Here is a 12,354-nt window from a genome sequence, read left to right on the forward strand (position 1 = left end):
AGCTTTTAACGCACCACAATGGGCCTGCGTGGACCAATTTTCCTAAATCCCGGGAGTGTTTAGTTAAAACTGTCTTTTGGGATCCTGTTTCTCAGCCACTGTAGCCAGATTTAGACTGCAAATAATCCTGAGTGTGCATCAGTGTGTTGTGTTTTAAATTAGGCCAGGATATTCCAATATTTCTGTTATATTCCACCCAATCCTGGGGTTCACTTCTCCTCACCTGCTCCTGAGGATACGATGTTTGTGAGGGTACTTTGGGGGCACTTTTGGTATCCCAGGGATGCAAAATTATGAGTCAGTGTGTCAAGTACAAATAAAGATTTGCTCCACAAATACAGACGTGCTGTAGCTTCTTGTTTAAATTTCTTCAGTTTTGAGCCTCCAGCTGTCAACGCGTACCTCCACAGTAGTCTGAAGGTGAGGACACTTTTGACTTTGGATGATTGCCTGTTACAGTTTAGTCCCACACAGATGCATGGCCAGCTTAATAGAGTATGTCATGACATCCGATGTTGATGGAATACTTTTCCGCTGTATTTTCAGCAGAGTTGGGAATGGGAAATATCGTACACTTGCCTCTCGTAGCAAAGGCAACACTAAATCTATTTCCTGGTTACTGAATCATGAAGCACTCACAGAGCTTGATTAATGCAATTTACTTGATTTAAGACTAAATCAAATGCATTTGACTCGCAGCACAAAAGACAATTTATTAATTTCACCAAAGTGCTTCTTGTTGCTCAGGTCAGATCGGATACATCTAATCTAATTGGCCCTTTGCTAAAAATACAGTCTTTTTGTGTAATGGAAAAGAAACCTGTATTAAAAATTACTCCATATAATAGAATAGCATGTTTTATATAAAACTATTATTCAGAACTTCTAATTGTTTAAGTAAATGCTACAGAAACAGGTGAGCAGGTAAAGCTCAGGGACTCAAAACCAGACATCAGCTCTTGGAAAACAAGTCTGCGGTGAAGAATGAGACTGTCAGACGGCATCACGAGGAGCGTTTGTGCCAGCATTCCTGGAGAATATCTCCAGAAATATCCACAAATGTGGAAAACCTGCTTATATCCACTGGTGTAGGTAGCAAGTCAGACCTCTGGACCTCTGCTACTGCCCCCTTGTTTTATTAATTTATGTATTTCACTGTAAAGCATTCTGCTTTAGTGTGCTGTATATATATACAGTAAAGCATGATGAGACATCCCACATATACTGCATTAATTGCAAGTTTTGCAATATGTCTTTTTATCAATTTCCAGAACATTTCACAGAGAATCACACACACTTTGGCCCCTCTGCAGCAGAGCAGGGGGCCGTTGTAAATAAAGAAGAAACCACTCGCGTGTCCTGCAGAGATGATGGCCTAGTTGAGAGATGCAGTGAAATGGTTGTAGGGTGTTTTCAAATCATGCTTAATTCCACTCTCACCATGCCTCTGCATACACACGCACATGCACAGACACACACTCACACACAGACACATAGTCACAACCCTGTGGTTAGCATCATTAATAAATTGAATATCCTCTTACTAAGCTGCTAAATGCATGTGTGGTGTCACGCCATGGAAGGTTAGGTGATGCCTGCCCTATACAGATCATTGCCAGTTCACCACAGTAGTGTAGGAATGCATGCATGAATTTAAAAGGTGATGTTCAGTGCGAGATGTAGATTCAGACAGCACAGCTGATGCTGCGCAAGTTCTAATCTATTATCTGGAGCAGTGACAGCAAAACCCGACACAAAGTTGCTAAAACAATACAGTTCAGACAATGAATCAATCAAAAAGGAGTCAGACGCTCAAGGTTTTGAAATCAAAACAACACGTGAAGGTAATGAAGCATTTCTGCAAAGACGGGAAAGAATTCCTGCTTTGTCATATTCAGCCTTCAACAACCAAAGATCCTTCAAACTCAAAACCCAGCACTGGAAATGTATTCAAAGTAGTTTCTCTTCTCCACTCTTCCAAATTAGATGCCGACCAACCAAGCGAAAAAGACGCAAACACACAATTTTGAGATTCCCGAATTTCCATGTAGCTTGCACTAAATCTGGGGGTTAATCGCATGAATACTTCAGCAGACATCCATTAATTTGGTTGTTATAATGCCTTATGTATAACTTGCCTCACATAACCTCATTTTCCGGTCCTAACATACTGAATTTGCTTGAGTATTCTGGCACCACTGGAGGAAAAATGCACTTAAACAAAAAGAATGAGAGTCGCAGCTCATTGGCTATGCAGCTTTACATCATCGGTCAGGATTTGCAAGATGGTGCTCATTGTTCCTTGTGCAATGTTCATTTGGGTTCACCAAGGACAGCCAGGAAGAAAAAGAGAAAGAAAATGGAGTGCATACAGTGGAAAAGTTCCCAAACCAACTTTTACGAGGATTTAGCTCATGTGAATGTGTGCAAGGATGATTTTGTGTTTGTGTGTGCCTGTTTTTGTGTGTGTGTGTGTGTGTGTGTGTGTGTGTGTGTGTGTGTGTGTGTGTGTGTGTGTGTGGTGTGTGTGTGTGTGGTGTGTGTGTGTGTGTGTTATGGTAGTCACTGCAGCACACAGCCAGAGGCTTCAGTGTTTGATCCCTGGCTGTAAAATGGATTATCTGGTGGCAGGAGGGTGAAAGGATAGTAGTGTGTTAGCTTTAAAAAAAAAGAGACACAAGTGTGTGTATGTGTGCGTGTGTGTGTGTGTGTTTTCTGAAGTGGTCAGCCCAGGGGACTCAGTGGCCCCAAAGGAAGCACGTCTTAAAAAGCTCTCTATGGCTCCAGCTAATGCTCACTTTGTCACCCAAACAGGGCGGGAAAGATAATCAATAGCCTTTGATAGCTACTATTAGGGTTTTAACAAGCTTTTCCTCACGCTGGGCTGCTCTACTGAGGAGAAATGGGAAGCCAAACAAGCCTTCATCATCACGTCCCTTGCAACTTTCCGTTCGTTGCACACAGCAAACTCTATTCCGTCTCCAGTTAATCTGCGGATCCCTGAAACTTTCATGTCAGGAAAACCAAAGTGCATCAAAACAGAGCAATAGTTTTGATTAATGTCTTCGAAAATCCTTTAGAGATGGTGCGTAGATTACTGTCTGGTCTGGGTGACATCAGTTTTCACTATTATTCTGGTCATTTCTGGTTCTATTGCTTGATATCGATACACAGAAGACAGTGTTTATATGCTCAGCTACTGACCATTTAGTGTCAGGTCGTACTGGTTGGGGTCCCAGTATTCTGCGGGTTCTACTGTTGGTGTTCTGTGTTTGGTATCTTGGTAACGGATGTGGGAGCGTCTCTGCTAAAATAAATCTAATTTGCAGCTTTTGCATTTGTCACACCATTAGAATAATTGTTCCCTCCTCCGCTGTTTCCTCTCAATTTCCAGCCCAATAACGAATGAGCGGTTCATTTCACATCCTCGTGTGGGATCTTTTTACCCCCTTTCCTTTTTATTTCACCGAATCTCAAGGCACTTGTCTCGAAATTAGCCCCTCACTTAGAACATTTAATGCTAATGACAATAATTAACCCAAAATAGAACTTAAATAATTACAGAGCAGGCTGAATGGTGCATTCAAAATGAATCCTTCATCTGAGAGCATGATCAGGGAGTATTGTGTTTTCTCCCTGCCAATATTCATCTACATCCCATAACAAGCTGGATCAGAAGCGGTTGAGGACACGAGCGCCTCGACAACGCAAACAGGTCATAACCAAACCCATTAGACACCGTGACTGGGCTTCCTCGGAAGCCCATTTAGCAAATACACTAAATATTAAATGCTGACAATAATAATGATGATAACACTGAACGCTTTTCAGTTCTCTTGAAAAAGATTTGGAGTTTAATAGAATTTAGTAGAAAATAGAAAATAACATGTTACATTCCACGTTTCTTCATCTTAAAGAGTGTATTGAATGTGAAAGTGAGACGTGATGCCCAGAAAATAAAAGCCAGACACCCACTGAACGTGCGCAACAAACCAAGTGTCGCACTGAGAAAGTACTGATGGGTGATCGTCAGATCTATTGCATACGGGGATAAAAATAAGCTGCAGTTTGCTCCGCAGGCTTGTGTGTTAATGGATGACTTTAGTGACAGCATGGAGGCTCTGTATGCTGATACCTTGGTGCCATCCATCAACGCGGGCATGCTGGGTAAACGGGGGAGCTTTGCTGTGCATTGAGGTCCAGCGACAGTCAAGAGTCCCAAATCTGAGAGAGATGCAGAGCAAGAGGTTAGAGGTGTTCCGTGTGTGTGTTTGTGTTGCCTCAGACTGCCCTCGGTACCGAGACCCGAGCATTTATTCCTGCATCACGCTGGAGGTTGTGGGACCGGGTGACGGAACCTGGTGAAAGGCTGGAGGGAGGACAGCCGGAATCTCCTCCATCGATCTACGTTCCTGGTTTCCTCTTTATATCCTTCAATACAGAGAAGGAAGGTTTATTTTTATGCAGTTTACAGTAATGCTCAGAGGGTGAATTTTCCTGGAGCCCCGAGATTAATTATTTCCTCTCGTATCAATACAGTCCAACTACGTAATTTCCGTGTTGATCCGATTAAAGAAATATTACATTCTGCCAGGGCACGGGCAAATTGACTTTGGTGGCAAGGTCTTGACAAGAACCAGACACGCAGCTTTATGCATCAGTAACAGCGTAACCGTATTATCCATGCACTGCTTCCTTCAGTGGAGAGGAAAACACACGCTGCGTCCAATGAAGACAAAAGAGGAGAGGGGGAAAATGCAGGAGAGCAGAGACAAAATGACAGAGACGTGCGGGTGCACACCTTCCCCGACGGGACCGGTGCCTCGTCGCCAGGACGGAGAAGACATCTGTCTCACCACCGTCCGAGCCTCTTCCCCCGAGTTCATTTAGGAATCAGTGCGTATCATTTCTAACCGATGCAAATAAATGATTAAATAAACCAGCACTTGAACGGCGCAGGAGTCAACCTCAGTTTGTCAAGATAGGGACACAGGAATTAGATAAGAGAACGACGACATCCTGCTCTATAAAAAGGAAATGCGAATATTTCATCTGTCTGTTTAACAAAAACACTCATACGGATGAATAAGGGACACCGGTGGAAGATGGAAACATTTCAAGACCAACAGGCTGTTAATAATCCCTAAAATAATTATCTTTCAATTACTGTATTCGTTTTTCAACATTTTCAGAACATTTTCTTTATGCTTTTGCCGACCACCATTGCAGAGGTCAAAGATGCCACTTAGAGACGTGTTCCTGTTTTCTTTAAACCTACCTGGGCAAATATTTAGAAATGTAGTAGTAAAACATTAACTCCAGCAGTTTTCAGTTTACATTTCTCAGGAAATACCCCAAAGATCTCTGGATTTTAGAGCAGGATGAGGAGCAGCGGGGAGGCAGGGGTGCCCGTACACCTGTGTCCAGAACAGGTGTTTTCCACCCCGCTTCCATGCGCCATGATTAGAAATGGCCACGCTTGCCTTGCTCTGTTTAGACTGACTTATCCTCCATCAGTGCAGCTCTGGCTGTGGATGAGCTGATGGTTAATTAGCCAACAGAAAGCCACAGGCTGATGGTTGAAGGAAGCTTTCACTGAGTCATGTACGCAAGAAACAGACGGGAATAATACAGGTCGGGCAATCTCTACTTACCTGATTCAGTAGTCAGGAACAATAAAATAAAAAATGATGTGTACAAAGATATTATTTTACTTGTTAATATAAAAACCCAACGATGCGTGCAGAAGTGCATACTGTACTGTTTACTGTATTCACGTGCCTTTGTCGGATAATCTGCACATACATGGGGAAGCAATCAAAACAGGGAGAAAGAGATAGAAGGAGCATAATTGTGTGCAGCTGCAAGAGCGGGGGGCCAGGAGAGGCTGCATTACCCAGCCCTAAACACTTTCACCTGCACAGCTATGCCATAGTGAGCATTAAACACTTTCACCTGGACAGAAGAATGTTTTGAACCTTTAATAATGCTTCCACCGGTTCCTATATTCTTACAAATAGGAGCAATTTTGGGAGGACTCCTTCCAAAGTCGCTTCGCTGAGAAGCAAAACAGTGTTGTGTGCATGCTGACAAAAGGAAAAAGACATAATATATGTCAGTAGGATGCATGAAGGCATCAGAAGAAGATTTGATTATTCAGCTTGCAAAAGGATAAAACTAAATCGACACATAAATTCATGGCAATAAGCCAAACAAGATGATCTTTGCGTCTTTTTGCCGTTCTCTCTCAGGGGATATTCATACTTCAGTGGTCTTTTTCCTCCAGGCACATGTACAAATACATAGTGTTCAGGTCTTTTTACGTAAGCTCACATGATGTTTACACACACAAACCAAAGCAACCAAAGTTCGCCGTTTGCATCAGCCTATTCTGATGCAACTTAAGAGAATGCACATGGATATAAAGAGTGAGGGGAAACTCAAACGCTGCGGTGCACACGCTTCCCTGCAGCCACGAGCGCAGCTCTGCAACCCAATTAAGAGAACAATTAGGTTTGAAGAGATGAGGATTGAAAATGAAGGCTCTGGTTGTGTGTACAGTAATAATCATGATCTTAGACTGCTCTGGCTTGTTTGTGACTAAATTCTGGGCGTTATATTTGGTTCTTACATTTTGGTATTCTTTGCAGATATTTTAGATATTTTTAAGAAATTCTAATCTGCTTTGTTGTAATCCTGCAACAATCGAGAATTTGCGGTGTGTTGTAGAGTTGTAGGGTAGCGTTGTAAAGGTATGGGGGAGGAAAAACACAGTTTTAGGACATGTGTACATGTTTGCATCTGACAGCAGTGGTATTCCATCTGAGTATATACTGTAGGTCTGGCAGCACAAATGGGCCTCTGCTGCTGCAATGCCAAGAAGTAGGGAAATATTAAACAAAGAAGGAGAGAGCAGACGCGGAAAAATACCTGCTGGCCCAATGCTGAGGCTCCATATGCCCAGCTCTGGCCTGACTGCTGGCTAGCCAGTCTGCATGCCCACTCTCTCCCAGGCCTCATCACACACGCAGACGCAGATATGCACACATGCAACACACGCTTCACTGGGGACAAGCCAGCAAAAGTAATCCTGGCCTACTTTTCTGCCCGTGTGTACCAGAGCTCCATCCACACATTCTACCTCTGCCGGGAGGTGGAGGAAGGAGGCGAAGGAGGGCGGAGGGTGGAGGGGTGTGATTAAAAATTGGGTAAATTTGTGTTAAAAAAAAGTGTTACTCTGAGGGAGATGATGATTGGGAGAACAATCAGTTGAGGAATGTTGACGGGAAGGAAGTCAAGCTGTGTGAGTCTGAGGCTGAGATTCGGAAAACAGGGGGAGAAGGTGGGAAAAGGACCGAGAGAGAAAGTTGGAGGGAGTCAATAAATTCTAATAGAAACCAGCGCAACACGGGGGTCTCCTGCCAAGGGTGTGGGTGGGGTCTCCTTTCCAAATAACCACATTAGTTAGTGCCACTTCCTATTGCCTGGAGTTCCTGAGGCATATTCCGAGCTGCTCCGACCCACACTGAGGGATGTTTGTACTCTGCGTCCGCTGACAGGATGAGAAACGATACCTGGAGTATGTAAATAAATAATGACATCACAAACGGGCGGCCGTGAACACGCCTCCTCCGAACACGCATGACAGAAAATCCTAAATGTTTAGCTCTTTACCTTCATGATATACTATATGCTTGTAAATACACTGATCATTGATATATTCAGTCACTGTTGTAAGTCATTAAACTGGCATATTTGACTCGGGGTGTAATTACGCTTGTGTGCACCCAGAGACTGTATGAAACAACTATGAATCATGTTTCCATATGTTGGAACACTCATAGTTCGCCGATTGCAAATGAGTTGCTACGTCGAGCAGCAGGTCATTAAGGGTCAATGAAACATGTGCTTTCTAATGAAAATTAATATCTTGACTCATTCATGATTAAGCTGCAGGACAGATACTGTATGAACAACAGAGAGTCTGAAACGCTCTGCAGTAACAAAAGAGCTGAGGAAATCTATTAGTAGAAACCTTTTTAGGGATTTTAGAAGATCGGTTTAACTGTAAGATGATTAATAATATTGATTTAGCAATTGGCTCTGCAGATGTGAATTCATGCCGTATGAAAAATTAAGTTTGTGTTTGTATCTTGAGCTCCTGTCTGTATAATGTTCATTAGCATAGTTTCCTTCATCATTTCTAGGTTTTAATGTCTGTTTTCACCCAAAGGTTGATGTTACACTGTCACCAGGCCCCAGTTACTTTCTCTCTGGTTCTTGAATTGGGTGCAATTTAAAAATAATAATAAAACCATTCCAGCACAAGCATGTTTACATGAAAATTATTTTTTTTACAATTTGGTTTCTCAGTCAAGAATCTTTAGGTCCTTGATGACGATTTCCTGGCTGTAAACCTAAATGTCCTAACTAGCTTCCGTGTGCATACGTTACTGCCAAACTTGACACAAAGAGATGCCTCCTGTTTGTTCGAAGAAACTGGCCCTCAAAACGAGGTACATTCCTTAACGGCTCAGGTCACCTACACTATGCCAGCGTGAATGACCGCACTAACACACACCCAAAGTGCTCCTGCTACTCCAATCACTCTTACTGATGAAGGGTGTGTCACCGCTCAGAGCTTGTTCCTCACGGGCATTTCTGTGGACACCTTATTAGAGACTGCAAGGACCCTTTCATCCTTCACCCTGACATGTGTCGGACAGTGGGCCTGTGTGACAGACGACCGGTAATCCACCGGACAGGAAAGTGGCACTAATGGCCTTGACTCTAAGGCTCGGTAATGACAACAACCATGTTTCCATTGTCGGCGCTAATGTCTGACTCCACCCACGCAGCAAAGCGCCTGTGTGAGCGTTGTAGCATCCATCTCAGCGCCGTCATCTCTTATTTCATGTGGGGCAGTACGTTAAAATACGGTGTCTTTTGATTAAGTGAGGGAATGTCATATTCTGAAAGCTACAGCACATGATACATCCGAATTATTTCTAAACAGAAAATAAGATTTAGGATAATTAGTCATCTCTGGGCGCACTGACTGGTGTTAAAGAGGCACCTAAACACATCCATTGAAGACATTTATTACTCCTACTTCTGCTACCAATGAGACAAACCTAAAGAAAAAAGAGAAAGACGACGCCACAGAATATGTGACACAGAACAGACAAATGAGTGTCCACTAATGACTGTGTTCTCATAAACAACACACCAGTGTTCAGATCACAACAAATGAAAAACAAGCCATATCTCAATGCTCAGTATGCAAGTACGGACTTGTGAGTCATTCTTAGTACATTCTTAGACGACTACTTTGAAGTCATTTCTGCCTCAGTTGCTGGCCGAGGTTTAATGCAGTGTGAGATACCTGGCTGTCCAAAGTCCATACAAGTCAGTTACACTTGATAGAACGGTCAGAGCAGGTACACATCTGGACATTTGTGCTTAGTAGTACTTGTGTAGTTAGTATTGGGGGGGGCAACTGATGGCGTTTCACAAGAACAAGTACAAATACCAAGAAAGGGCATCAGGCAGGGTCTGTCCTGTTGTTCTGCCTTTTCAACTCATTTGATTTATGCAGAGCTTGATTCTGTTCATACCTTACTGTGAGCACCTTTGACCTTTGACACCCTTCTAAAATTAGATGAGGTATAGATAAGGGAGTAGATGAGGTATCAAAGACTAAACTATGTAACTGTAAAAGAGCTTGGGGATTTGTACCATTGTGAGCCTCCTAGCTAGACAACATGGGATTTGAACTCGCACAGTTTAACTACAGAGAGGAGTTCAAAGCAAAGTGATATGGTGACCTCACGATAAACTAGGTTTTTAAATACCTTCATACCTCTGAGTCGACTGAGACTCACCTTATGGTCTTAATCGAAACATCTCCTGGAATAATCATCCAAACCTAATCACACAATCACACAGAAAATGAAGGTAATTATATTTTTTATCCTTTCTACCATTGTAATACCTTAAGGGTGTGGCACAATAACCTTTCACGTGCCGAACGCAGCAGATGGAAATGAAAATTCAGTGTAAAGACATTATAACGAGGCGAACAAAGAGGGGTGGGGAGATGGGGGGTGCGTGGAAACTGAAGGGTTTCTAATTAATATGCATATTCATATTTGGACCCTGGTCAATGACAAAGACAATAAGGCCTCTGGCCCCGCTAGGACTATTCAGTCCTGATCCACACAAAGACACAGATTTTACGCTGAGGCCTAGTCCGAGATGGCGTGGAGAGAAGCTCGAGCACCCCTGAGCGTCCCTGAATCAGACAGACAGGAAGTGGTCCTGCAAAAGGCCCCGTACCCACAGCGATTCCCATGAATTCCCATAATTCCACTGGCCCGTTGGTTGGTTACTTATTCAGCCATGTGCCGCCGCGCTCCCCTTGAACGCGGTCATAAAGGGACGAGAGGGGGGTCGGGGAGTGTGATGGAGAGAGACAAAAAAATAATTCCACTTCCTTCACCGTCACAACATGACCCAGATAACAGAATATTGGCCTTTTTCAGTCAGCACAAAATCGCCTTTGTGTCTGAAGTCACAGCAGAAGAAGAAAAAACAAAAAGCCAAATGAAAAGCGGGTGCATCAAAGGTTAATCCGCTACATGGAAGATCAGAGCATCCCTTCTTTAAGGAACAGAGGAAAATCTCTCTCTTTTCTCTTCCCCTCCTTTCTCTTTTATGTCTGGCCATAAAGACTGGGTTTTATGTACACTTGAATGGCTGAGGCTCACGGAACACGCATGCGAATGAGAGGCATCCACAGGGGACCGATATATCTTTACAAACATATATGCACACTGCTGGAGGAGAGGGAGGGAAAGAAGGAAAGATGCACATGAAGAGACACAAGTAAGAGAGATGGAAACGGGAAAGATGAAGAGAAGGCAAAGGGGGGTGAGTGTTATAGTGGAAACAAGACAGAGGAACACTGGAGGAAAAACAGACGGATGCTCTAATGGCAAAATCAGAGCTGAAGGAGCGCGGCAGTCATCATGAGCGATCCCATCTGAGAATGCTATTACAGGCCGGGGCGCTGGTGGGCTCAGAGCAGCAGCGCCGAGATGCTCTGCTTCAGCCTGGATCTGCATTTAATACCTGCTAAGAGAAGCCGTCCCTGCTTCATATCAGCGCGCGCTTCTATTCCCAGCCTGCCAGTAAAATCTGACTTCCAACAATCCAACACAAAACATTATCCTGTAGATTATGAAGGGATTTTAGATGAATTCCTCTGCAGCACAGGATGATTTTGAACCTTTTTAAAGTCATCTGCTTTTACTTCCCCACTGCACTCCAGTAAGTTTGCATTAGAAAACAAAAGTCCTCCCTTCATGTAAGTTTACTCAGTGCATGCCAACTCACCTGCGGGAGTGTGTGGGGTGTTCTGATGGAGAGAGTACAGATAAAGAAAGGTGGAAGGATGAGGGGGGGAGAGAGATGCTGGAGGGAAGCAGGAGTCTGGAGTTAAATATTAATCCGTGGTGATTCATCTGCTGTGGAAGCCTCCAGGCTCCTTCTGCACACCGCCAGCTGTTGGCCCCCGTCTCTTGGCCTTGGACCTGGATGTGAAAGGCTGGGCTGCTGCCCAGTGTGCCCTGGCACCAGCTTCCCTGGCTGGAGGAGAAGTTACACAGGCCAGGGCAGGTGCTGAACCTGGCCCTGATCATCAGTGAGAGAGCGTGCATGTGTGCGTTTTACGGGTTGTTGTTCATCCTGTACAACTGCAACCGGAGGTCAAGCTGTCAGTTGGTGCAGCCGCCACCGTGTGTCACACCTGCAGAGGCCAATGAGGCCTGACAGTGTGGAGTCCTGAGCTTCACAGATGCTTCAGGGATGGAGAGGTGGACAGTCGGACAATATCTCAAATCTCAAAAATTGCGCAATAGTGTGTTCAACAAGACCACGAAGAACAACTTGCTTGCTTAGCGTTAAAGAGAAGAAATGTTAAAAACTCTTCAAACAAGACTGTTAAGTTGAAAACATGAAACCCAGCAGCAGGTACTGCAGTAATGGTGCGATGGAGCTCCGTGCTGCCAGGCCAACAGAAGTGCCACATCTGAAAGCTGCTCCTCCCATTTATGCTCATTCACATCATCTCCAGCGTCCGTCTCTGACCTGCCGCGTCAGAGAGCAGCAGCCAGATGCAGACACCGACACAGCTGCTGCTCTGGCTAGCTCTCAAAAGCTAATGTAGCCCGGATGATCCGGCCGCACTGAGGTGATGGAGGACATGAGGAAGCGTGAAGTGTGTCACATGAGCCGGGGAAAGTGAAGCTAATCCTACACAAAGAGCCGAGCTTAAAACACTTGTTTTAAACA

At 44.1% G+C, this 12,354-nt stretch overlaps 1 long non-coding RNA gene across 2 annotated transcripts; it reads right to left on the minus strand.

The window, feature by feature from the left end:
• Positions 1-3,831: 3,831 nt before the first annotated feature.
• Positions 3,832-5,884, minus strand: LOC130534030 (uncharacterized). Of its 2 annotated transcripts, none has more exons than XR_008952778.1 (3): positions 5,655-5,884; positions 4,300-4,431; positions 3,832-4,224 (listed from the first exon to the last, which is right to left on the minus strand). It is a non-coding gene; the product is annotated as an uncharacterized LOC130534030 (long non-coding RNA). The 2 variants fall into 2 exon arrangements; XR_008952779.1 differs by lacking the exon at positions 5,655-5,884 and adding an exon at positions 5,279-5,514.
• Positions 5,885-12,354: the final 6,470 nt, after the last annotated feature.

Source organism: Takifugu flavidus, chromosome 11 (genome assembly GCF_003711565.1).
Source record: "Takifugu flavidus isolate HTHZ2018 chromosome 11, ASM371156v2, whole genome shotgun sequence".
NCBI classification, from domain to species: domain Eukaryota; kingdom Metazoa; phylum Chordata; class Actinopteri; order Tetraodontiformes; family Tetraodontidae; genus Takifugu; species Takifugu flavidus.